The 22,938-nt window shown below is 38.4% G+C and overlaps 1 protein-coding gene across 10 annotated transcripts in view; it reads right to left on the reverse strand.

Annotated features, from left to right (window-relative positions):
- NLGN1 (neuroligin 1) overlaps positions 1–4,879 on the reverse strand; it is a 907,355-nt gene extending 902,476 nt beyond the window's left edge. For 3 of the 10 annotated variants that reach the window (XM_064378630.1, XM_064378635.1, XM_064378628.1), the window contains exon 1: positions 4,163–4,878. The gene's annotated coding sequence lies outside the window, so the exon portion shown is untranslated. Of the gene's footprint in view, positions 1–2,339; positions 2,561–2,763; positions 2,852–4,162 lie in introns of those variants that run through there. The other 7 variants (XM_064378637.1, XM_064378634.1, XM_012466685.3 and 4 more) reach the window with 5 other exon arrangements.
- Positions 4,880–22,938: the final 18,059 nt, after the last annotated feature.

The raw sequence follows: 22,938 nt of genomic DNA on the forward strand, positions 1-22,938 counted from the left end.
ACTTTATGTTCTGACATGATGCTAAGCTATCATTTCTGAATGACGTGATAAATCAGGCATGGCTTTTGACTTCTGGCAGTTCACTGTGCAGTGAGAAAGCCAATCATCAGAAGTGTGAAAGGTGGGCTACTCCCGGCATAAATAATGTGCTGTGGGAGCTCAGAGTAAGGGTTCAGGAAGGAAGGAGCATGACGGAGCAAAGACCACCCAAGGAATGAAAATGTTTTCCTGTCCTATCATTGGTGTATATTTGGCTAACCTATCACTGGTGTATATGGGTGGGATAGGGAGGCAGGGAATGGACCAATAAAGAAAGATCAGCATAAGCAAACCAAAAAATCCTAAAATGGTATGTAGTGTTGGGGAAAATAGTAAGTAAGAGTCTTGTGAATGGACTAAAGAGTAAATTTAGAAGGACAGCCAGGAGGAGAGTGTTTTGATCTACATAAGGAAGTTGAAGAATGAATTGTGAAAAGCATTGAGTGTCATTAGGGTTGTGGACTTTGGCATGTAATCTATAAGGAACCACTGGCCAATGTTACTAAGACATCTACAAGACCAGCCCTATGTTTCAGAGATAATAAGTCTGGACGACTGGACTGGTGATTCCATTTACAAATGATTAAAACATAACTAAAAAATCCTATCTTCCTATTGACAGTCCAATAAGATGAAAACAGACTGCAAACTTCACTTCAAAAAATAAACCTTTAAAACATGGCAAAGGTATATGTTAAACAAATGCAGTTTCTAATATTACTGTTAATTCTCTGTTTTGCTTATAAAAACTACAAATTAGTATTAGTTTGGTAATTTTTGAAATAACTCCTCTGTGTAAAAATAATAAAGAATTATCGAGATAAATCATTACTACGTTAAAAACTGTTTCAACACATGGAAACCCAGAAAGATATGTGTCACTCATAGCTATATCTGTATTACTATTGTCTCAGAAAAAGTTACCGATAACATTCAAATTTATGTGAAAAATTTTAGAAAAAAACTCAGATCTTACATTTATTACTGTATTTTCTAGTTCTAGCTACTGTATCAGCCTATAAAGAAAACCCTAAATGGCTAAATTAATGGAATTTTAAGGGATATGTAGATCCTGCCCCTGGATAACCATGTGAAAATAGTAAAAGTGGAATAAAATATAAGAATTTCAGAGTTGGAAGAGACTTTAGAGAGTGATCCAAGAAAGTCACCCAGGGATGCACAGGGTCATCAGGCCTTCTTCCAATACCCTGCAAATGAAACCAGTGGAGTTCTCAGCCTACCTTCTGTTAAGTGTGTATTTCACCTTCAACTTCAAAGCCATTCAAACATTTATGTTTGAAAATATGTTATTACTAAATAGAAGTGGAAAATTTCACAAAATAAAACTCCACTGAGGGAATAAAGAAAAGATTGACAGCAAGTACTTTGGGGGTGGAAGAAGGAAGACAATGGGAAGGAGGGGAACTAAAGAAGCTTTTCTTACCCCACACTACTGGAACTTAGTAGAATCTGCTCAAAGATTGACTCCCTCAATTTCTGCTTATGTTAAGAGGATTGGGAAGACTAACTGCAGAATAGCAGGCTTACAGAAAACAGTTACTTCTTTTAATCAAACCATGTAATCAGAAGGCCTGAGTAATGATTAACTTCCACTTTCTCTGTGAATCACTCAATCACTCTGCAGTGCAAGGAGACTTAGATTCATTCTCTGCCAAAGGCACAGTAAATTTAATGTTTTTGCGTTTAACATTTAATATTTTAAATACATGCACGGCCCTTGCTTATGAGCTCATTTCAAAACCCTTGTGTTCTGCTAGGTTACAATGGCTGATGGAAATGCTGAGACATTTTGTAGGTTTTACACTCAAACAAAGGTACATATACCCTTTCTCAGTGACATTTTAATATCTATGATCCTATTAATAATTGAGTACAATTAATTGTGAGAAATGCATTAAGATCCTGTAATTTTCATGTACAGCGTGACAACTCAATTGATTTAAGCAAAAATTGTCTACCAGAGTTTAAGTATAAAAAGAGGGCACATGAGTATTTTACCTATAAAAATGCAGAGTAACAGATACAGGGTTAACTATCCAAATTCATGTTTCCCAAGTCCTGCATGTACCACTATGGCCCTGGAAATGCAAAAAGAAATAGTACCTTTGTGGAGGCCAACTGTTCATGATTTAGAATTATCACAAATGAATCAAATATTGGACATGTAATATCCCTCATCTCTATAACACGCTAACAACCTCCTCTGGAGGAAATTATTCCCAATGCAAAATCTCAACCTAAATCATTTTAAATTCAGGTGGTTTTTCATTTCTACTCACAAGGCGTTGTGTTGAGGCGGGCAGGAGTCGGTGGAGAACGGTTTAAATGTTTGGAATACCTTGCTTCCCAGGAGAGTTTATTGCCCAATAATGCATAATATATTAGTTGCTCAACGCGGGGGATCTAGGGAGTGACATCTTGACTGGAACCACACAGATCTGAAAACCACCTCGCAGGAAACGTTGTGGGGAAGAAGAGCAACTTTCTTATCCCTGTCAAACTAACAGGCGGAACCAACCCCAGAACTCGCCGGAGGGCCTGGGCAGAGCAGAAGGCTGCAAGCAGCTCCCCTGCGCTCCGCCGAGGGTTCAGGCAAGGGTTTTTCTTCTGGAGGCGGCATTGTTCCTCCATCTGCTCAGCCTCCGTATTTCACCAGGAAACCCTCCCCGCTTTCTGGTAATCTGCTCCTTATTTCTTTTGTACCTCTCAGCCGATTTCCATGCTGTCGGTCTCTGTGGTCCCAGGGCACCGCTCTAGGGTGAAGAGCTGCAGTGACTGTGGCGCCGCTCTAAGGCTTTGGAGGCGACTACACTCCGCCCGGGCTCCGGCCGCGAGCGCGCCGCACGCTCGCTCGCGCCCTTCTCTCAGGTCTCTCCGGCTCGGACGGGCTCTCCCGGCCTCTCATCACCCACTCTGGCTCGCCTTTCCTGCCGCGTCTCCTCACGCCAGCTCCGCGCGCTCGGCGCTGGCCGCCCGGGCTCGCTCTCCGCGCCGGCGCCTGCTCCCCGGCTCGCAGCCGCGGCGCCCCCCGCCCGGCCGCCCGCCCGCCCACAGGCCGAGACTCGGGATTGCAGGGTCAACCCGTCGCGAGGAGGCGGGGAGGAGCGGCGGGAAGAGCTGGGGCAAGTGCAGAGCCGCGGGTGGGGGTACCGAAGGGGGCACGGGAGAGTGAGCCCGAGAAAAAAGAAGATGCATCTGCTCCGAAGACGCCAGTGAAGAAAGGACAGAGGGGGCAGGAGTGGAGTGGGGGAGAGAACGCCCACCAGGGGGGGTGGGCAAAACGGGCAATTTACTGACAGCCAGGGCTAGAGATGCCGCGCGGAGGACGAGGGAGGTTAGAGGGACAAGAGAAGAAATGAGAAGTTCCCAGCTCTCCCAAAAGGTCAGGTCTGAAACCCGTGCCCCCTGAACGGGAGAGTTAAACAGCTACTGGCCATGGTGTAAAAGGTGGATTTAAAAGGAAATTTGGTGTCATGTACTCATTTAGACACGGCTTCGTCTCGCTCAACTCTGGTAAATTACCCTCCAAGTAAAATGAATTAGCTTTATGCAGAAACGGAAGCCGAATCTCCTCCGCTGTAGACTCCTCCTGAGGTATTGGTTTGTTTGCTGGTCATCTTTCTTTTTAAATTAAAAAAAAAAAAAAAAGCGTTTGGGAGGTTCCATGAACCCCAACGCTGAAAAAAAAAAAAAAACACCCAGTTTAGCAAAGTTCATTATTTTTTTATTGCTTTTATTTTCATCAGAGGATAGGGTGAGGGACTGGCACCTGCAGATGTTTAAAACACTTATTTAGGTAGCATTATTTTTTATAAAGGACAAAATTTCATTTCCTAAACCGCCAGCAAGGCGATTGGAAAACTCAGTTACTCGCCTGGGAAAGAGAGACGCATTTAAACTCTAATAGACGATTACACCTTCAGCACCCCCCACCCCCACCCCAAAGGGATTGGAAAAGGGTTGAGTTTACAGAAGAGGGGGAGCGGAGAAGGGTGGGTGGAAGGTGGGGAAGGCGAAGGAGAGGCAGGGAGTAGGAAGTTCTCGGCAATCCCCAGGATTAAGGTAAACGCCGGAGCTCGGCGGACGCAGGAAGCTCCCTTACCTTTCTCTCTAAGCCCCGTTTGCACCTGATCTGCAACCATAAATACTTCGTGGTGCTTAGTGTGCAGCCAAACGATGGCCGAATGTTAAACAATTCTTCGCGTTCCCTCCCCCTTTTAAAAAATAGGCTCAAAAGAATGTTAATAGTGTTCTTGTTATCCATCGACTCCAAAACATTCCGCTTCGTGGGGAGGAGAGACGAAAACCAGGCGCTTGGGCACGCGTATATGTATTTATATATTATGCGGTCGATATATAAACATATATACGTTTCCTGCATGTAAATCCAAAAAGAAAAGCACCACAGATGCTTCTGTAAGCGGGAGGGGACAGCGAAGAGCAAAACTTGGCAAGCCAAATGTATCCAGAGATTTCGTACCAGGAGCCACCTGCTTCAATATGCAGAATTTCCGAGAAGATTTAGAGGGAGAAGGAAAAAAAATTAAAAATAAAATACCCAAAACACACACTTGAAACTGGTGTCTACCTATGAAGCTTGGAAATGGAGAGGATGAGAAGATCTCCCGGGGCTACAGATCCTCAGCTAAGTGAGCAATCGCCTCCAAAAATCACAGGCGGGGAGGTGGCTGCAGTTGCGTCCCCTGCTCCGGTCCCCGCCGCCGCCACTGCTACCTGTAGACACGCGCACACACACGTACACGCGCGCACACTCTGCCACCTTCTCTCTCTCCGTCTCCCCTCACTCCGCGGCGGCGCCGGGTGCAGGAGTCTGAATCCAGCCAGACCCTCCTCCAGACCCCATCCTGCCCCCTCAGAGCCAGACTCCCTCCCCCGCCGGGTTTATTGCACAGCGCCCCCTCCGCTGCGCGCCCTCCCGTCGGTCTGAGGCGCGATCTCGGTGGGGGTGGGGGCTTCGGGGCGCGGGGCCGGCGCGGGCCGACGCGGGCCGACGCGGTGCTGGTGGTGGTCCCTCCCTTTACAAGTTCCGCCCGCCTCCCTCAGTCCTCCCGCGGCCGCCGAGCGTCCTCGGCCCGCAGCTCCCGCGGCGCCCGCGGCGGCAGGAGGGGTGCAAGGCCCGGGGAGTCACGTGTGACGTTCGCCAAACCACTCAGAGCGGCGTGTGAGTAAACCCGCGCGGCCGCCCAGACGCGAGGCCTCGGACGCTCGGAGTTTCTGTTCCCGGCGTCGTTGTGCTCGGGTTCCAGGCGTTTTCGTCTTGGTGACAGACAGCGCGGAACTGGAGGCCTCAGCCTTCCACTGTGTCTCTTCTCCACCCCACCAACCCCCGCTTTTGGTAAATCTCTTGCCACCAAACTCCCCACTCTTTCCTCCGCTTCCTCTAGCTAGAGGCAGACTAATCTCCGAATTGAAGCGTTCGTTGGCTGTAGCCTGTTCCGTGCGAGCAGTGTAAACGCACCGCCACTGCCTTTGGCCTCCCCCTCCTGGCTGTGCCCACAGCTTCTGCCGCTGGATAGGTGATTTAAAAAAAAAAAAAAATCATAGCTAATCATTGTTGGCTTTTGTGAGGGTGTGACTCACTATAGCACATTGTTTACACCTACCCGCCTCCTACTAGCCTCTCTGTGTGAATTTTTAAATGCAAGTGAGTTGGAAGATAGGGCGCTACCTACAGAACCACTAAGTTAACTGCCACCTGTAATAATCATAACCCCAAAAGGAAAACCCAGCAGTAGAAAATCGCGGTGAGAAATAAGTGACGCGCGAACTAGCGTATTCTAGTGACAAGTGACACGTGTGTGTGCGTGTGTGTATAGCTATTTGAGATTAGTGTTAAAAACTGATTAATGATATTTTTGGCAATATATGGTATCTATAACCTGGAAGTCATTAGTGATTTTTCTTACTATTTAAGAGTTTGCTTCATATTTCTCAGTCTCATGTATGTATGCTTTAATCTCTACAATTCAAGTAAAAAAAAGGAAATTTAACATTTAGACTGCAGTGGCCCTGAAGTATTACTCATTCATTAATTAATAACAGTAAGTAAGAAACCAAGATTCTACCATTTCTGATCTGATTTTTTTTAAAACAGTCTTAAATAGGACATATTCCTTTGGCTTAAAGGGAAGTCAGTACCACATTTTCTTGATGACGTTTTAGAATCCAGTCTATCTTGTCATTTTTTTTTTTCTAAAGTAACTTTTAGGCTTTATGTTGACAAATCCAGCAGATTTCCATAATGCTCCCAAGGAAGTGAAGTTTCATTCTACGTTGAAACATGTATCTGATTCTTGGTAACAGGACTACCATGCCCAACTTGGAAAAGTTTGTCTAACATGACAACCTAAACCCTTTGAAATTTGTCTGGAATTTCCTAAGAAAGTTGAGAAACAAGTATCGATTTCAATATTTGTAAAAGTACCTAAATGAATCCTGTTAATTTTCAGGAGACTACATAATTAACCTAACTTGATATAGGATATGATTTTGACAAGTGAAGGATAAAACTTTTTAAAAAGAAATAAGGATGATCCTATAAAGTTTTCCATTATAATTTATATAATGTGTTTTATATACTCTCTTGTATCCCAAGACTGTGGGTACCACTTTCTAACTGTATTTGCTGAGGTTAATATCAGAATCCTAAAGGTAATAGCTAAGCATTTTTCACTTCCAATATTTGGTATTTATAGTATGGGATTAATTTTAAATAGGTTCTGTTGTGGGTTCTTTTCATTATTATTTCCACGGCTACACTTTATCAGTTAGGCATTATTATCTCATTCCTGTGAGTTAGTTTTACAAAAAGCCTAAGCATTTTAACAAAACGAATTGTCACACAAACTGCATTTATCACAGTCTATAAATACAACCGAATAAGCCAAACCTCCTTGCTCATTTTTCCCCCACCATCCCAATCAACCCCTCTTAAGGAAATAAACCCATTCCCCCACCATTTGATCTCAAAAGCAATTACATAGCAAGAAGTTTTGTTTTTTACTTTATTTTTGTTATTGTTGGTATGTAGTTAAGGGCTGGGACTCTGGAATCAGATTGCCTGAGTTTGAATCCTGGAGTGACATTTAATTTTTTATTGCCTGGTACATATCACTTAATCTCTTTAAACTTTGAATTCCACCTCTGCAAGATGGAGATAACAATGGTACCTACCTTGTGTAATTGTTGTAAGGATTATCCAAAATAATGCATGTAAAGCACTTGGCACACAAATTAAATAATTCTTCAGTGTTTCTATTTTTAGTATCTGCATGATATGTTTCCTCTTCTGATTCAAACACCAACACAGGTGTGTGTGCATGTTTGTGTCTGGATATTTGAGATTAGTGTTAAAAACTGATAATGACATTTGTGGGCAATATATAGTATCTATAACCTGGAAGTCATTAATAATTTTAGAGTAATTCCTAGGTCCTTCCTGCCTTTTGTTTTTCTTATGGTATATTTGTCTTTTATTAACTAACTTTAATATTAGACTAAACATATTAAGTGTGAATCATGGCATAGAAAAGAAGACATTCACCATGTGAATAAGTGATGAAGGCATCAATAAAATACAGAAGATTTGATCCAACTTACATTGAAAATCATGAGGCCTTCTAGATTGCGACATTAACTGTGCTTGTGTGTACTGCCTTTCACCATGTCAAGCATTGTTTGAAATGAATACTGGAACTCTGGAAAGTCAAACATATAAAAACTCTATGAATCTTGCCTACACATGTCCTCTCCTTTATAAATTTGGAAGGAGACTTCAATATAGCAAATAGGCAGAGTATTAGCATTTTCTGAAAATATTTGCTGAAAAGAATCTCAGTATGCAAATAAATCTATTGAGTGAGAATGGGGGAAAATCACTAGAGAAGTAGAGAAATCAAGTTGATAAGCATGTATCTGTTACCTAATATTGTGATATTACAATTTATTTTTCCCAGGAATGAAAATAAAAATATTGGAAAAGGAAGCTAGGCTTGAGTGTAAATAGCATATTGTACTTCAGACACCTCAACAGAGTAATGTGTAGATTCAGTGTGCTTTCAGTCCAGAGGTCAGTCAGTGGAAAGCTGTTTTTCTTTAGTAATCATTTATATAAGGAAAATTAAATAACATGTTCTCTTAAAGTAAAAAAAAAAAAAAAAAAAAAAAAGCAGGAATATTACTCATTCTTTGGAAAATCCCAAAGACCCACAGCAGGAGATTAGCACATTTTCTTTCTTTCCCAAGCCATTTAGGGAGAAAAAAATTAATAAAATGTGATGCTTAGATTAAATTCTTTTGCAAGTTTCCTTATAAATTATATGTATTTTACTTAAAATTGGTTAAATACAAATAATATACTGAGAGAGTTTATAGGGCAATGGCAGCTCATATTTCTGTTCTAAAAGAAAAAACAGCCAAATAATCTTTGAGTTGTAGCATTGCCAAGTGGACCCCCTGCACAGCTGCCTGGTAATGTTTTATTGTAAGCCCGACAAAAGACATAGATATTATTAATTCTAACAAGACAGAGCCTGACTTCTAGGGTAACTAACATGATATCCAGTAAACCAGAATCCACATGGTCTCCAACTCTAATCTGTTCACACAGCATCCCTTTACCCCATATGGTCTATGCAGCTTGGCTAAATCCATCCTGTTTTTATCTATCCCTGAACAAGCCAAACCCCATTTCTGAAAACCTTTAATAAACCTATATTGTCTATCATGGAAATACAAACTTCTTATACTAGGAACCAAAACTCAGCAGGCTCTCAATCCCACATATCTTTATTTTGGACTATTCAAATCACCATCTCTACCTATTGGAAAACTACCAAAAATATTATCTTAAAGATACCCTGAGCCAGAAATTATTTTCATTTTCCCTTCTTCTGTCACTAATTTGCACCTCCCATAATGCAATAGCACAGTCTATCTTGTGTCGTCATTATTTCTGGATCTTTTGTTTCCCCCAACTTGTTTACAAGATATCAAATAATCGCTCGCTCAAGACCTTTGTACATATCCATTCCTTCTGCCCAGACCTCTCTTCCTCCTGATAGCTATAGGCTCCCTCCCTCATTCATATAGGTCTCTGCTCAGGTGTTACTTTCAAAGAAGTATGGCCAGGCACTGCAGCATAGTCCTGTAGTCAGCTACTTAGGAAATGGAGTTGAGAGGATGGTTTGAGCCTATGAGTTCAGGGCTAGCCTTGGGAACATAGCAAGACCCCATTTTCAAATAAATAGTTTTTTAAAGTCTCCCATGAATGTGTTATCTAAAATAGCATTCTCCTCCCCATTTCACTCTCTGCCTTGTTAAATTCTTGTATTTGCTTGAACATACTTAATATAATCTGATTATATTTATTTGTTTGCATGCTTGCTTTTTTCACCTACCAGAAGATAGTCCTGTGAGATCAGAGACTTAATTAATTTGTTTTGTTTACTGCTGTATGCCATACACCTAACGGTATTCCTGACTAATTTTGGTACTCTATAAATAGTTCAGTGAAGGTGCGAAGTCAAATTGATTCAATAACAATCAATTTCTGGGGCATGATTATAGACTATCTCTAACTTTAGCTAAAAATTAAGCATAAAGGCATAGGAATATTCTCAGATGTCCTTGAAAGACAATTTTTTAAATGCATGTCTTACATAAAATACATTAAAGCTATACTTATGGGACATGGACCCCACTTTTTTTGAGATAATTGTTAGAATGAGCATATATTAGCCCCAAATGTGTTCATAAAACAATTATGCCATATTTTCAGAGATACTTTGCTCATTTAAGAGCCAATGGTACTTTATTACATGACAGGTTGCACATTTGCTCATTTCCCAGAATTTTACTATTTTAGACTGTGTATCTGGGTGTGTGTGTGTGTGTGTGTGTGTGTGTGTGTGTGTGTGTATGTTAGGTTCTAAAGTACTTTTCTGGTAATTATTGAAGAACTTGAAATTTATAGAAGCAGTTATTAAAGCTAAAATCACATTTACAATATACTATGTATATAGCTCTTAAGAAAGTTAAGATTGTGTTTTGTGTGTATGTATACTGGTAAAGTTTATTTACACTACATTTTCTCATGTCAATCACATTTAAGTCCAGAAGTTTGTATTTACATACAGAATTAAGTACATTCCTGAGAAAATGTAATTCACTAAATGAGTTTTCACTCATCAATCCTTTGAGTGCCTAACTGTACCTTTTACTGCACTATTAAAGAATCAAAAGAACTATGAGACATGGTCTCTTCCGTCTTGAAGCGTACAGTATCTCTAAGGTAGGATCCTACCTAGACCTTATGATACCCTCATTCATAATACAAAAGGACTTCCTAGGGAAGGACATTCTAAGTAGAAGACTAACATGTATAAAGACATGAGCTCACTAGAGAACAAAAAGTGTTCTTAAAGGCAAGCAGCTCAATTTAGCTGGAGCATGGAGAGGTATGTAGGTGAAGGGAAAGAAATGAGCTTGTACGTAAGCAGGGTCAGATACTGAGGGGACTTGTGTGTCAGGCAATTAAGTTTGGACCTGACCCTTCAAGCAGAGTCAGTGGGAAGCGTTAAGTAAGGAAATCGTGTGGTTCTATTTGCTTTTTAGAAAAGTCTGTAGCAGCAGGGGGAGTGGAATAAGGAAGGATAGGCAAAGCCAAAGGCAGGAAAGTTAGTTATGAAAGTATCACAATAGTACCCAAAAGAGATGAAAGGGTGTCTAAACTATGTAGCAACAACAACAAAAGGAAATTGAGTAGTGCATTACTACTTAAAACGTTCAATGATCTTCCATTTCATTGTAAAAATACAGACATTTTAACATCACCCATCCTCTTTAGAATGCAAGTGACAGAAACTCAACTCAGGCCCAATTAAGTAAAATAAGCAAACTTCCAAACTCAGTTACCTAACTGAGAAGTTGAGGGTGCATTTAGCTCTCACTATGACTGCATTCAGATATTTAACTGAGGTCTTTTAAGTTTTTCTCCTTTCCTTTTCTTCATTCCTTGGCTTGCCTTTATTTTCAGGAAGGCTCTCTTCACCTTTGGGGCAGGATGCCTGTCAGCAACTCCAGACATACTCTTCGGCACAGCATCCCCAGGGAAAATTACCTTGTTAACTACAGAAAAGAAATCCTATGGAGGACTTAAAATGATTTTGCTTAGGTCATACATTCTTTTCTGTGACTGAAGATGGGATTAATTTTATTGACCAAGTTCAGGGCACATAATATACGCCTATATGAGGTAAGGGGGCCCAACAAGATTTTTACACATACAGTAAAGGCCAATGTAGGAAAAGCCTAGGGTACTTACCAAAAGAAGAAAGGTGAAACAATTTGCTGCGCAAACTTTAACTTCAGCCATAATAGTGGTTCTCTACGTGCTACTCCCAGTTTTTCTCCTTTTAGTATCTTTCCAATTCCTTTAGTCTTGCAAAAGTGGATACTTGAGGCTGCAACACTACAAATCATGGCTTCCCACCTCTGCATCTCTGTTCAATTTGTTGAGACTACTTTAATACCTTCTCTATCTCTGCCTGTTGAAATAAAACTTCTAGAAATTAATGCTTTGTATATATTCTGTGCTTCACTGAAGAGACTTGTCCCAGCAATTCATTAGATGTTCAGGAGACATAAAAATACACAAAGCAGAGACACTCTCCTCAAAGAACTTTTAATTAGAAGGTTAAACAAGACACATATACGAATAACCAAAGTAGGACACAAACAACACAAGTGATTTAAAGAGGGCAATGGAAATTTAGTGAAGAAAAGGATCGAGGACTGACTGAAATTCAGTGCATATTTATTCTGAAGGAACAAAATGAACAAATGAAGGAAATGATATAAATGAGTTAACTGATAAAACATAGAAAATTAGATCATCCAGAAAGGAAAAAATATTAGGCTTTTCACCATAAAAGGTATAGTTAACAAGAAAAAATAATTTATTTTTAATTTGGAGGAGAACTGAGCATGTTTGAAGAAGTAAGATGTATTAAAAAAAAAGTGGATAAATGTAAGGTTTCTGTCCAGAAAAGGTAGGAAAAATTAGATAAAGAAAATAAGTGGAGTTCAAAGCTAACTCTTTCAAAAATATGTTTAAATGATTTTTTAAAAGAGCAAGAAAATGTTTTAGGAAAATGCATCTTAAAATGATGATTGACTTAAGCTTAAAATGGCAAAGATTTGGTTCAGAGTAGATTTCCCTGTTCATAATGAATAAACGTGTTTTATTTTAATATGCTCAATTATAATTTATGGACTACATTAAAGTAACAAAATACTTCTTTATACAATATCAAGTGCCTATTCCTTAATAATCTACTTCAGTTGAAAGTATAAAAGTGTTCTTCCAGTCATTTATATATAAATAGAGGTGTTAAGTGTCCCTTACAGTATTAAGAAATCAATATAAATATTTAATGCAAAGGAAACAAGAGATGAATTAAGTATCTTAGTATTCAAGCTGGAGATAATTGCCCTCTCACATTTCTTTGTCATTTTCTCTCTTTCAGAGAAATAAATGTACTATATTTGATGCCTAAAATAATAATTGTAATTTTTAAATTCACAAACCAGATTGCAAGCCTGAAGTAGCAGGTTCACATTTATTCTAGTACTCTCACAATGGAAAATATATTAGAAGTACTCAATATGTGTGATGTTATTATGAAAAGGCACCTTTTAGACTTTACCTTAAGCCCGTATTATTATATCTAAGATTTCGGTTTATGTAATAGCTGCTTAGAGCTAACTAAATCATTTTGATCACTAGAAGGTGATAGATATTTGCCCCTACACGTATAGAGAGGTAATGTGCAGCCTTGAAGGATTTCCTAATAGAAATTTTCCTTTTGTAAAGATTGTCTGTGGATGGAAGAGCCAGGTGAAATGTGACTCTAAAGTGGATAGGCATGATGAAAATGTGCACATTAAGAGCCATTTTATCTTTTTGAGTCACACCTCATTTCTGAAGAGCCCAACTAGATCTCCTTGCTCTTTCAATTTATTAGGAATTTCAGATATGGCCCTCTCTATATCTGTATGTTATCAATCAAATGCAATGTATAGAGGGGTGAGGAATGTGGGAATAATGCATCGCCATAAATTATGTTAAGTGTTTACTTCTCAGCCTCATCTTCCAATGAACTCCTTTGAGCACCCAGCCTGGATGCTAGCTTTAGTGATGTGCATACATGTTCACCCTGCTGCTTTACTTCAGCCTGGTTTCTTCTTTTCGAGTATTCCTTTTCCAAATACTTCTTTCTCTTTATCTTTTTAACCCCAATACTCTCAAGCCAAAAAGTGTAGATTTCAGTTCAAATGTCTCCTCTGCCATGAAACCTCCTTCCTTTACCTTCAAGATCGAAGTAGTACTTTTTCATTTGAACTTCTCTGGCACTTCATCTGTAATACCTTTGTTGCAAGCATCACTATTTGATTCTCAGTAATATTTATGTATGCATTTTCAGCTGCCCTATTTGAGAAGTGGTTCACAGATTTGTTTTAATTTGTTAGGGTGCCTGGCACATGGTTTATCTTGCACATGTAAATACTTCATAAATATTTTTAACAGATTAATATATGAATAAAAATGGGTAAGAAAGGAAATTTATTAAAAGGTCATTTCACACATATCTGCCACCAACTGTCCTTTGACAAAATTGCCAAAAATATACAGTGAGGAAGGACACCCTTTTCAGGAAATACTGCTGGAGTAATGGGATTGCCCTATGCAGAAGAATGAAGCTGGACCTAAATCTTTCACTGTATACAAAAATTAACTCAAGATGGATTAAAGACTTAAATGTAAGATCCAGAATTATAAAAATACTAGAAGAAAACCTATAGAAAACTCTTCTGTATATTGATCTAGGCAAAAAGTTCATGAGTAAGACCTCAAAAGCACAAGCAACACGGACAAAACTAGACAAATGGGACTTAAACTAAAACACTTCTGCACAGCAAAAGAAATAATCAACAGAGTAAACAGATGACCTATATAATAGGAGAAAATATTTGCAAGCTAGGTATCTGACAGGACACTAATATCCACAATTTACAAGGAAATCAAACAACTCAACAACAATAACAAAATAACCCCATTAGATGTGGGGCCAGAGGCAGAGGAAAAAATAACTCCATCAAAAAGGGGGAAAAATATGAATAGACATTACTCAAATGACAACATACAAATGGTCAATAAGCATATAAAAATGCTCAAACATCATTAATCATCAGAGAAATACAAATTAAAAACACAATGCTGTATCATCTTAAACCAGTCAGAATGGAATGTGTATATACTTAATGGAATGTGTATGTTTGTGTGTGTATACAGATAGATAGATAGATAGATATCTATATATAGATATATAGATATCTGTATACAGTATGTATATACTTAATGGAATGTGTATATATACATATATTTAATGGAATGTGAATGTGTGTGTATACAGATATATATATGTATATATATACACACACTTAATGGAATGTGAATGTGTGTGTATACAGATGTATACACATTAAGTATATATACATACGTAATATGAATGTGTGTGTATACAGATATATATATATATCTGTACACACATTCACATTCCATTAAGTGTGTGTGTATATATATACATATATATATACATTCCATTAAGTATATATATACTTATATTCCATTGAGTGTGTATATATATATATATATATATATCTGTATACACACACACACATATGTGTATATATATACAGACAATGGAATGTATACACACACAATGGAATACTATTCAGCCATAAAAAGAATAAAATCATGTCTTTTGCAGAAACATAGACAAAACTGGAGGCCATTACCTTAAGTGAAATAACTCAGAAACAAAAAGTCAGATATCACATGTTCTCAGTGAAAACTAAGAGGAGCTAAATTATTGGTAGGAGCTAAATAATGTGTACGCATGGATATAGAGTATGGAATGATAGATACTGGAGACTTGAAGGTTGGGAGGATGGATGGGGGTGAGAGACGAGAAATTATTTAATAGGTAAAATGTATGTTATTCAGGTAATGGTTACACTAAAAGCCTAGACTTCACCATTGCTCAATATTTCTATGTAACAAAACTGCACTTTTACTCCTTAAATTTATATAATTTTTTAAAAAAGAGTTATTACAGTCCTTCAATGCTGTTAACACTATTCATAGTAGAATGGTGGTGGTATAGATAGGATGGCAGGAATGGAAAAGTATGTAAATGGAAAATTATGAATGTTATTCAGGGGATAGAACTGATAGGACATGTAGAGGAAAGTGAGGAAGAGAAAGCATTATAGATCATTTCCAGATTTCCTGTCTGGGGAATTGAGTACCTTATCATGCCATTTACTAAGATGGCCAATTCTGAAGAAATAGTAGTGTGGGGAATAAAAATAATTTATTTAGATATGTTGAATTTTAGGTGCCTGTGGGAAATCCAAATGGAAAACAGCAGCGAGGCATTGATGATAGGTCTGGAGTCAAGGGGAGTACTGTGGACATTGTGGATAGTTGGGAGTTGTCAGCACATGTGTGATGAATAGGATAGATAATTAATCAGAGTGTATAAACAAGGAGGAGAAAAGGGCCTCTGACACAGATCACAGATGGGTGGAATAACAGCATTTTAGGGTGTACGTACACAAATAATCTTAAAAGGGAGATGAAAGCAGCAAATGCTTGTGAGGGGGCTAAGAATGAGAATTAGAAAGTGTCCAATGGGGGCATTGGTGGCCTCCATGAAAACAGTTGCTTTGAAAAAGTCAGGGCAAAAACCAAACTAAAGCGTTAGCAGTCAGTTAGAGGAGAGGAAATGAAGACAGTAATCATGAACATTTGTTCCAGAAGTTTGACTGTAAAGAGAAGGATAGAGATTGATTTGTAGCTGCGAAGATAAATTGGGTCAGGTATTTTTCTTTTTGTTTTTTCTATTGGAGAGATTAACTTTAAATTGTTGATAGAAAGAACCAAGTAGAGAGGGTCAGGATGATAAAAGAGAGAAGGAAAGGTTGTAAGGTTCTTCAGAATACAGAAGGGCTTAAAAACTAAATCTAAGAGGATGGCGATAAATGCAGATACAAGTAAACTCACAGGATTTACAGGGAAGCTGAAGGAGCTTCTTTCTACCTAATAGTTTCTATTTGTTCAATGGCATAAAACTCAAAGTCATCTTTAAATTGTGTATGTGAGTATATGTGTGTGTATCTATGTGTGTAGTGTAGAGATGTGTTGGAAGTTTGGAAAGAACAATCAATATTTAAAGCAGCAAATATATATATATATGCTTATATATGTGTCTGTATATACATATTATATGTAAGTTATTAAAACTAAAAGCTAAATGTAATGTCATATTATGTCATATTTAAAAGACATAATATAGGAGAATCTTTGTGTGTGTTTAAGTGTACTTAACCATTATTTTATGGATTTAAGTTTACAAAGCTAGTGGTAAAGAGCCTGGTGCACAATTTTTGCATCAAGTCAGCTGGTATAAAGAATATAAAGGTAAAAGGTAAAAATTACAAGGCTATGACTGCGTAGGTCTAATTCCTACACTTTGCCCTAGGAATAAGTAACTGAATACAAAGATAGACATATATTCCATTTTATTTTGCATACATACACAAACACTGGTAATAATCATACTAACAATAGTAGACAACATCTATCAAGAGCTTTCCATGTGTCAGACACCAATCTAAGCTCCTTACATGATCTCCTCTTTACTCTCTCCACTGCACAGCTGAGGAAACAGATGCTGCATGTCAAGAACTTGACATTATTCAGGAATTCATGAACTACCACATAGCTAATCATTTCTGGAGCTAGGATATATAGCAACATATAACATATCCATTCATTGCCTTTTTAATGTCTGTGTTATTTTTAACCATACACTATTTACGATGTACAGTTGTCCAAGTTTATTATTAAATTAATCAATAACGTTTATTTGTTCTGGATTTCTCATCAAAATGGCAGTGTAAGTTTAACGTTTATGTGCTCTTCTCAAGCTAAGCTTTTATCAACAACATTTTAAAAATGATATGAAACAGTGTAGTTGTGATGGTGAACTTTGTAAGTCAATTTAACTGGGATACCGGGTGTGCCTGTGAGGGTGTTTCTGGGTGAGATTAACATCTGAATCTGTAGAGTAATTAAAGAACATTGCTCCTCTCAATGTGGAAAGGTCTCATCCAATACATTGAAGACCTGAATGGAACAAAAAAGTGTGAAAAGAGGGCATTCTCTTTCTCTGCCCACTGTCTTTGAGCTGGGACTTTAGTCTTCTCCTGCATTTCACTTGGACTTGGGGCTTTCGCCATTAGTTCTCCTGGTTCTCAGGCCTGCAGATTTGGGATGGAACTTTACAACTTGTTCTTTTGGGTAGACTTGCCAATGGCAGATCTTAGACTTTCAGTCTCCACAATTGCATGACATAATCCCTCACAATAAATATTTAATTATGCTATTCAAGATATATATGCTTTGTTTCTGTTTCTCTGAAAAATCATCATATAGTCATTATGTTCAAAGACAAAACAAACATTTTCATTGGCCCAAAATAGAAGAGAAGCACACAGTAGTAAGAAAGGTTAAAGCTACAGGCCTTGCTAGCTTCTAAGTGTGAAAGAACTTAAGAAGCCACGAGGAAGTCAACTGCTGCAAATAAAAGAGATGAAAAGCATCCAACACATGGCAAAGAACAGAATCAGGCTTCACTGTGACATCAGGGACTAGGACTGCTAAAAACGCTGACCTCTGCCTGGCTCTGCTCTGTGGGCAGGTTAAGAGACCACTGTGCAACCTGGAAATGGGTCAAGTTGCCCACCGTCATGGAGGAGAGAGATGCAGTGTTGCCACATATATGGCAGAGAGATCACGGGTACAGAGAGAGAGAGATGGGCGGGGAGGGAGAGAGAGAGAGAGAGAGAGAGAGGGAGACAGAGAGAGAGACAGAGAGAGAGAAATCAACTATTCAGAAAAGGCTAGTAAGCGTAAGTAAACTATTATTGAAAAAAATCAAGTAATAAAAATTATAATCCTAGAGATAAATTCACTCACAGTGAACTGAAAATAATACAAAAATACAAAAAATACTTTACCCTAAGTGTATTTAATTTTGTCAAAGAGATAGAGAAATAATTGGCACATTGAAAAAATAAAAATTTAGAAACCAAAACAACCAAATGTAAATTAAGAAAAAAAAATACATAAAGTAAGTAATCCTGAAAGCAAGCTATAATTACTAAAAAAATTTCACTAAAAAAATAAAAACTGCAGACTGGATAAAGACAAATGTAGTATTGAGGAGCTCATTTAAAACATGGTAGGGAAAGGACAAGGTGAAGTTATGGATTCTGGTGCTTCTGCCTAGGGTGTAGAAATATGTAACGGGTGTTACTCCTACCCTGAGAACAAAAAAAAGTCAGATAAACTGCAAAATCATAACTTCTCTTGAACCCATCAGAGAACTAAGTAGCCTGAAATCCGAGCCAAGACATGACATAAGCATGCTTCATCTGTGTTAGAGCATGTAAGGAAGAGATGGATGTCAGGCACACATGAGCAGGTAAGAGGAATCCAGCTGAAAGGTTAACAAATTGCTAAAGACTTAGTGTAAGCTTGGGTAAGGAAATAGAATCCCTGAGAGCAACAGAGGTAAGTGGAATCCAACCCACTGGCCAGGCTTCCTTCCAATGCATACTAATAACAAAAATGGCAGGCATGGCGACTACGGAAAACTTCTCTCAGCGGTGCAGGCCTGGAGGAAGAAAGAGCTCCTTTCCACAGAAAAAGCAGGAAACCCCGGCTAGAGCAGGAAGCCTCAGCTTGACCCTAGTCCTTAGAAAACAAAAGTCTTTAGCTCCTGCAGGAGCATGCAGCAAACTATTGCTCCCAGAGCACAGTGGAAGAAGACCTATTACAGCTGAGAAATGGATAGAAAAAAAGAAACCCTCTACTCTACATTGCAGATGATGCCAGATATGTCTGCCAAAATGTTGAGTTTTTCCTCTCTGATGTCAGATTTTAGATATTTTGCCTTTTTAAAATAAAGATATAATAATGCATAAAATTGAATGACTTCCTGACTGGTTTAATTTAAATTTAGCTATCAAATAAAAGGCTAAAGAGATTTAGCCAACTGTGAGTGTCCTTACTCTTCAGAAAATCACCTTTTTCACTGTTGCTGTATAATTCTTTGGCTTTTACTGCTGTTACTTTAAAAAATTATTATCAATTTAACATCAACAATGCAATGCCCATATATCTTCTTATTAACCTGCATAGTTATCCACATTTATATGTTATAATATGACTAAAAATGATAATATTCTTCATCATTTACAAAAGTTCTGTTAGGGTGTTTTGAGAAAAGTGTTTTCCTAAACTATCAAAGTCTTGATCACTCCCTGATGAGAATGTGTACTACTGCTGACATGACAACAGGAACACTTTGCTCCAAACTCTCCCTAAGTTTGACTTTAACTCCAGGCACAATTCTATCTCCCCTTCTCCTGGTTGAGAAGAGGTTAGGAATGTTTGCATGCCTCTCCCATTGAAACTGTTATTTTAGCCTCATTATTAAAATAGGTTGTACTATCTAAGTTGCTAGATTGTTTAGGGGTTAAATGAAATAGTGAGGTAAGAATTCAGAATCAAGCCAATACCCATAAGGAACTGTAATTAAAGACTATTTTTATCCAAGTAAGTTAAATGCCCTCAATAGCTTGTTCTGAGTATTAAGCAACTGGGATTACACCCTGGAGGTTAACCTCAAAAGCCAAATATTTTCCTGCTATTGCCTAGGGAGAATTCACTACTAAAAAAATAACCTCAAAGAACCAACCAAAACAGCAGAAGAATTCAGGAACATGTTCTCTGTACACTGTCTAGTAGTCTCACATGTATTTCTAAGATAGTAGCCTCAAAAACTATCCATTTAACTATGGCCCTTACCCATTTCATTCTTTATCACTGGACAAATGTAAGATGCTGTAGTGAGCTACTTGCTCAATTCCACTATTCACACACAACCCTCTGATTACTTTATTTTGCTTTTTGCTTTTTTTTTTTTTTCAAATTGATGTTCCTCTCAATCCAATCCTATTTTCTCTAGAATCCTAGTTTTGTGGTAAATATATTTATCTACATATTTTTAACTTAATGTTTCTTCATACTCCCTGCATCAACTTAAGCCAAGTTGGAACATAGCTTCCTCTGAAGACAAGTCCAGTGGTAACTGTTCACATTCCTACATCCTGGTTCTGTTACCACAGAGTGCAGAAAGCACAAAATCTCTTAGCTCACCATTACTGCCTCCAGATACATTGCTTTTTCTCTTGAATGTAAAATATTTCCTCGCTTGATGCATAATAGTTGGTAACATTCCATAGTTGTCACTCATTGACATTCTGGTCACTTCCCCTCTGGTTGTTGAACATTTTGATAAAATGACTTGTTTTGTTTTTCTTTTCATTACAGTCCATGTTATCTTTATTAGTCCATTTTCACAGTTTTGTAAAGAAATACCCAAGACTGGGACTCACAGTTCCACATGGCTGGAGAGGCCTCAGGAAACTTACAATCATTGCAGCAGGTGAGGGGGATGTAAGGACCTTCTTCACATGGAAGCAGGACAGAGAAGTGCAAGGAGGGGAAATGCCAGACACTTATAAAATCATTCCATCTTGTGAGAACTCACTATCACAAGAACAGCATGGGGAAAACTGCCCCTCTGATCCAATCACCTCCCTCCCTCGACACATTGGAATCACAGTTGAATTTGAGATCTGGGTGGGGACACAGAACTGAACCATATCACTGCCATCACAGAAAACCTCAAATTTCTCATGACTGATCGTCAGTACTCTTAAAAATGCTTTCCATAATTGAAAATTCTAGGGTAATGATACTTTCTAACAACTACCAATAAGCTTATAAAATCCTGTAGCAATTATTAAATAAAAAGAGAATCCGTTTTCCTCTTTCTGTTTAAATATACCAAAACATTGTAAAACTCTTCAGCAGTTGAACTGTGTTTATTAAAGTGTAGCTCATTCAACAAGGAATAGCTGTTTAAAGGTAATACCATTTATTAAATATATACATGAAGAAGCAAAATAATATCCTATAATAGTGTAGGATAACAGAACACATAAACTACAAGAGTCACATACAGACTAAAAACTATCAATCTATGAATGCATATCAAAAACTGCAAATAATTACATTGTGTATGTATACTCTTTGGGAAACGCTTTGCTTGGAGGTCAAAGGAAATAGTTCTGTTTCCATACATTTGGATTCTCCTCCTCATCATCTAGTGCTGCCATCTGCTGACCTCTTCTGCATCCCACACTTTTTGTGTCCCACATTGGAGCAGAACTGATGTTATTAATTTTAATATTAGAGAATTCTCCAACTCCCTGGATAGAGCTTCCTTGCAGTCAGATTCCTTGGAGGACTTATCAGTGGTATTTCTGTGACATGTAGCTACTCCATTGTCTGCACGATTTAAGAAGATTTGCCCTTCTTCCAAAAGCCCTGAAAAAGGCCAGGCTCAGCCACTTACTACCTGGGAATGGCCTTTCTGCCCTGCATGCTCTCTGCTCTGTGCCTTCTAACTCTTTCCGAGCGCATTGAGCTGCGCTTATTGGAGCTTCCAGATTGAGTCCTACCTCACAAAGGCTCCCTTTCTACACAGAAAACATGAACTCCAGATTGCTTGATTGTAACATCTGATATTGCTTCCAGCTTCAGTTACCTGGAGTTTTACTGCTTAGCTGTTTGTGCTTGCTTACTATAGGCTGTAGGCATAAATGACATATGTACAAAGACAAAATATCACAATTCAGAGAATTTAAATAATTGTTGCAGGAAACAGAAAAATGATCTGACTACAAAACAAACAACAGAGTTCCTAAGCAGTACTGAGGAATCAGTTCATAATGGACATACATTCTGATTAAAAGGAAAAAATCTAATTACATGGTTTTCTCAAACAGCATTCATAAAAGCAAGAAAGGAATGCCATTTAGTTGAGTTCATTCAGGTTGCAGGTTGGCCAGGTAATTGGCAAGGGAGTTCAGAGTATTGAAAAAAGGGTGATTAAAATTATGGACCATGGACTCTGCTGTCTGGAAAACCTGATGAAGTCAGAAAACTTGTAGTAGAAGTAGATAAACAGATAACTTGAAGGTAGAGAGCTGTCATCTGACAGTAAGATATCTGAGTTAGTGACATCACATATGAAGCAGTTCAGGGAAATACAAATCAAAATATGACTATGGAAATTGAGTACTGCTGTGGAGAGGTGAAAAATGTCACTGAGTGAGAATCTAAAAATTATGGAGGACAGACTACCGAGCACCTCTCTCTCTAGACTTGCACAGTGGACCATGTCCCAGTCATTAAAGAATGAGAAGGAATGATCAGGAGGTTCATTAATAATAGCAATGAAGTGAAGAGAAAAGTGAGATAGTGTAGGAACCAAAAATTGGGCAGTATGGAGAATGAACAGTGGTCTGGAAGCAGCTCATGGGAGCAAGGAGGACACCAATACCGCAGGAGATAATGGGTTTTGAAACTATCAGCCTTCTTCAAGTGAAGTGATATGGTTTTGCTGTGTCCCCACCCAAATCTCATCTTGAATTGTAGCTCCCAAATCCCCATGTGTCGTGAGAGGGACCTAGTAAGAAGTAATTGAATCATGGGGGCAGGTTTTTCCTGTGGAGTTCTTTCTCATGATAGTGAATAAGTCTCATGAGATCTGATGGTTTTATGAAGAGCAGTTTCCTTGCACACACACTCTT

This window comes from Aotus nancymaae, unplaced genomic scaffold (genome assembly GCF_030222135.1).
Source record: "Aotus nancymaae isolate 86718 unplaced genomic scaffold, 86718_ANA_hifiasm-v0.15.2.pri h1tg000019l, whole genome shotgun sequence".
Lineage (NCBI taxonomy): Eukaryota > Metazoa > Chordata > Mammalia > Primates > Aotidae > Aotus > Aotus nancymaae.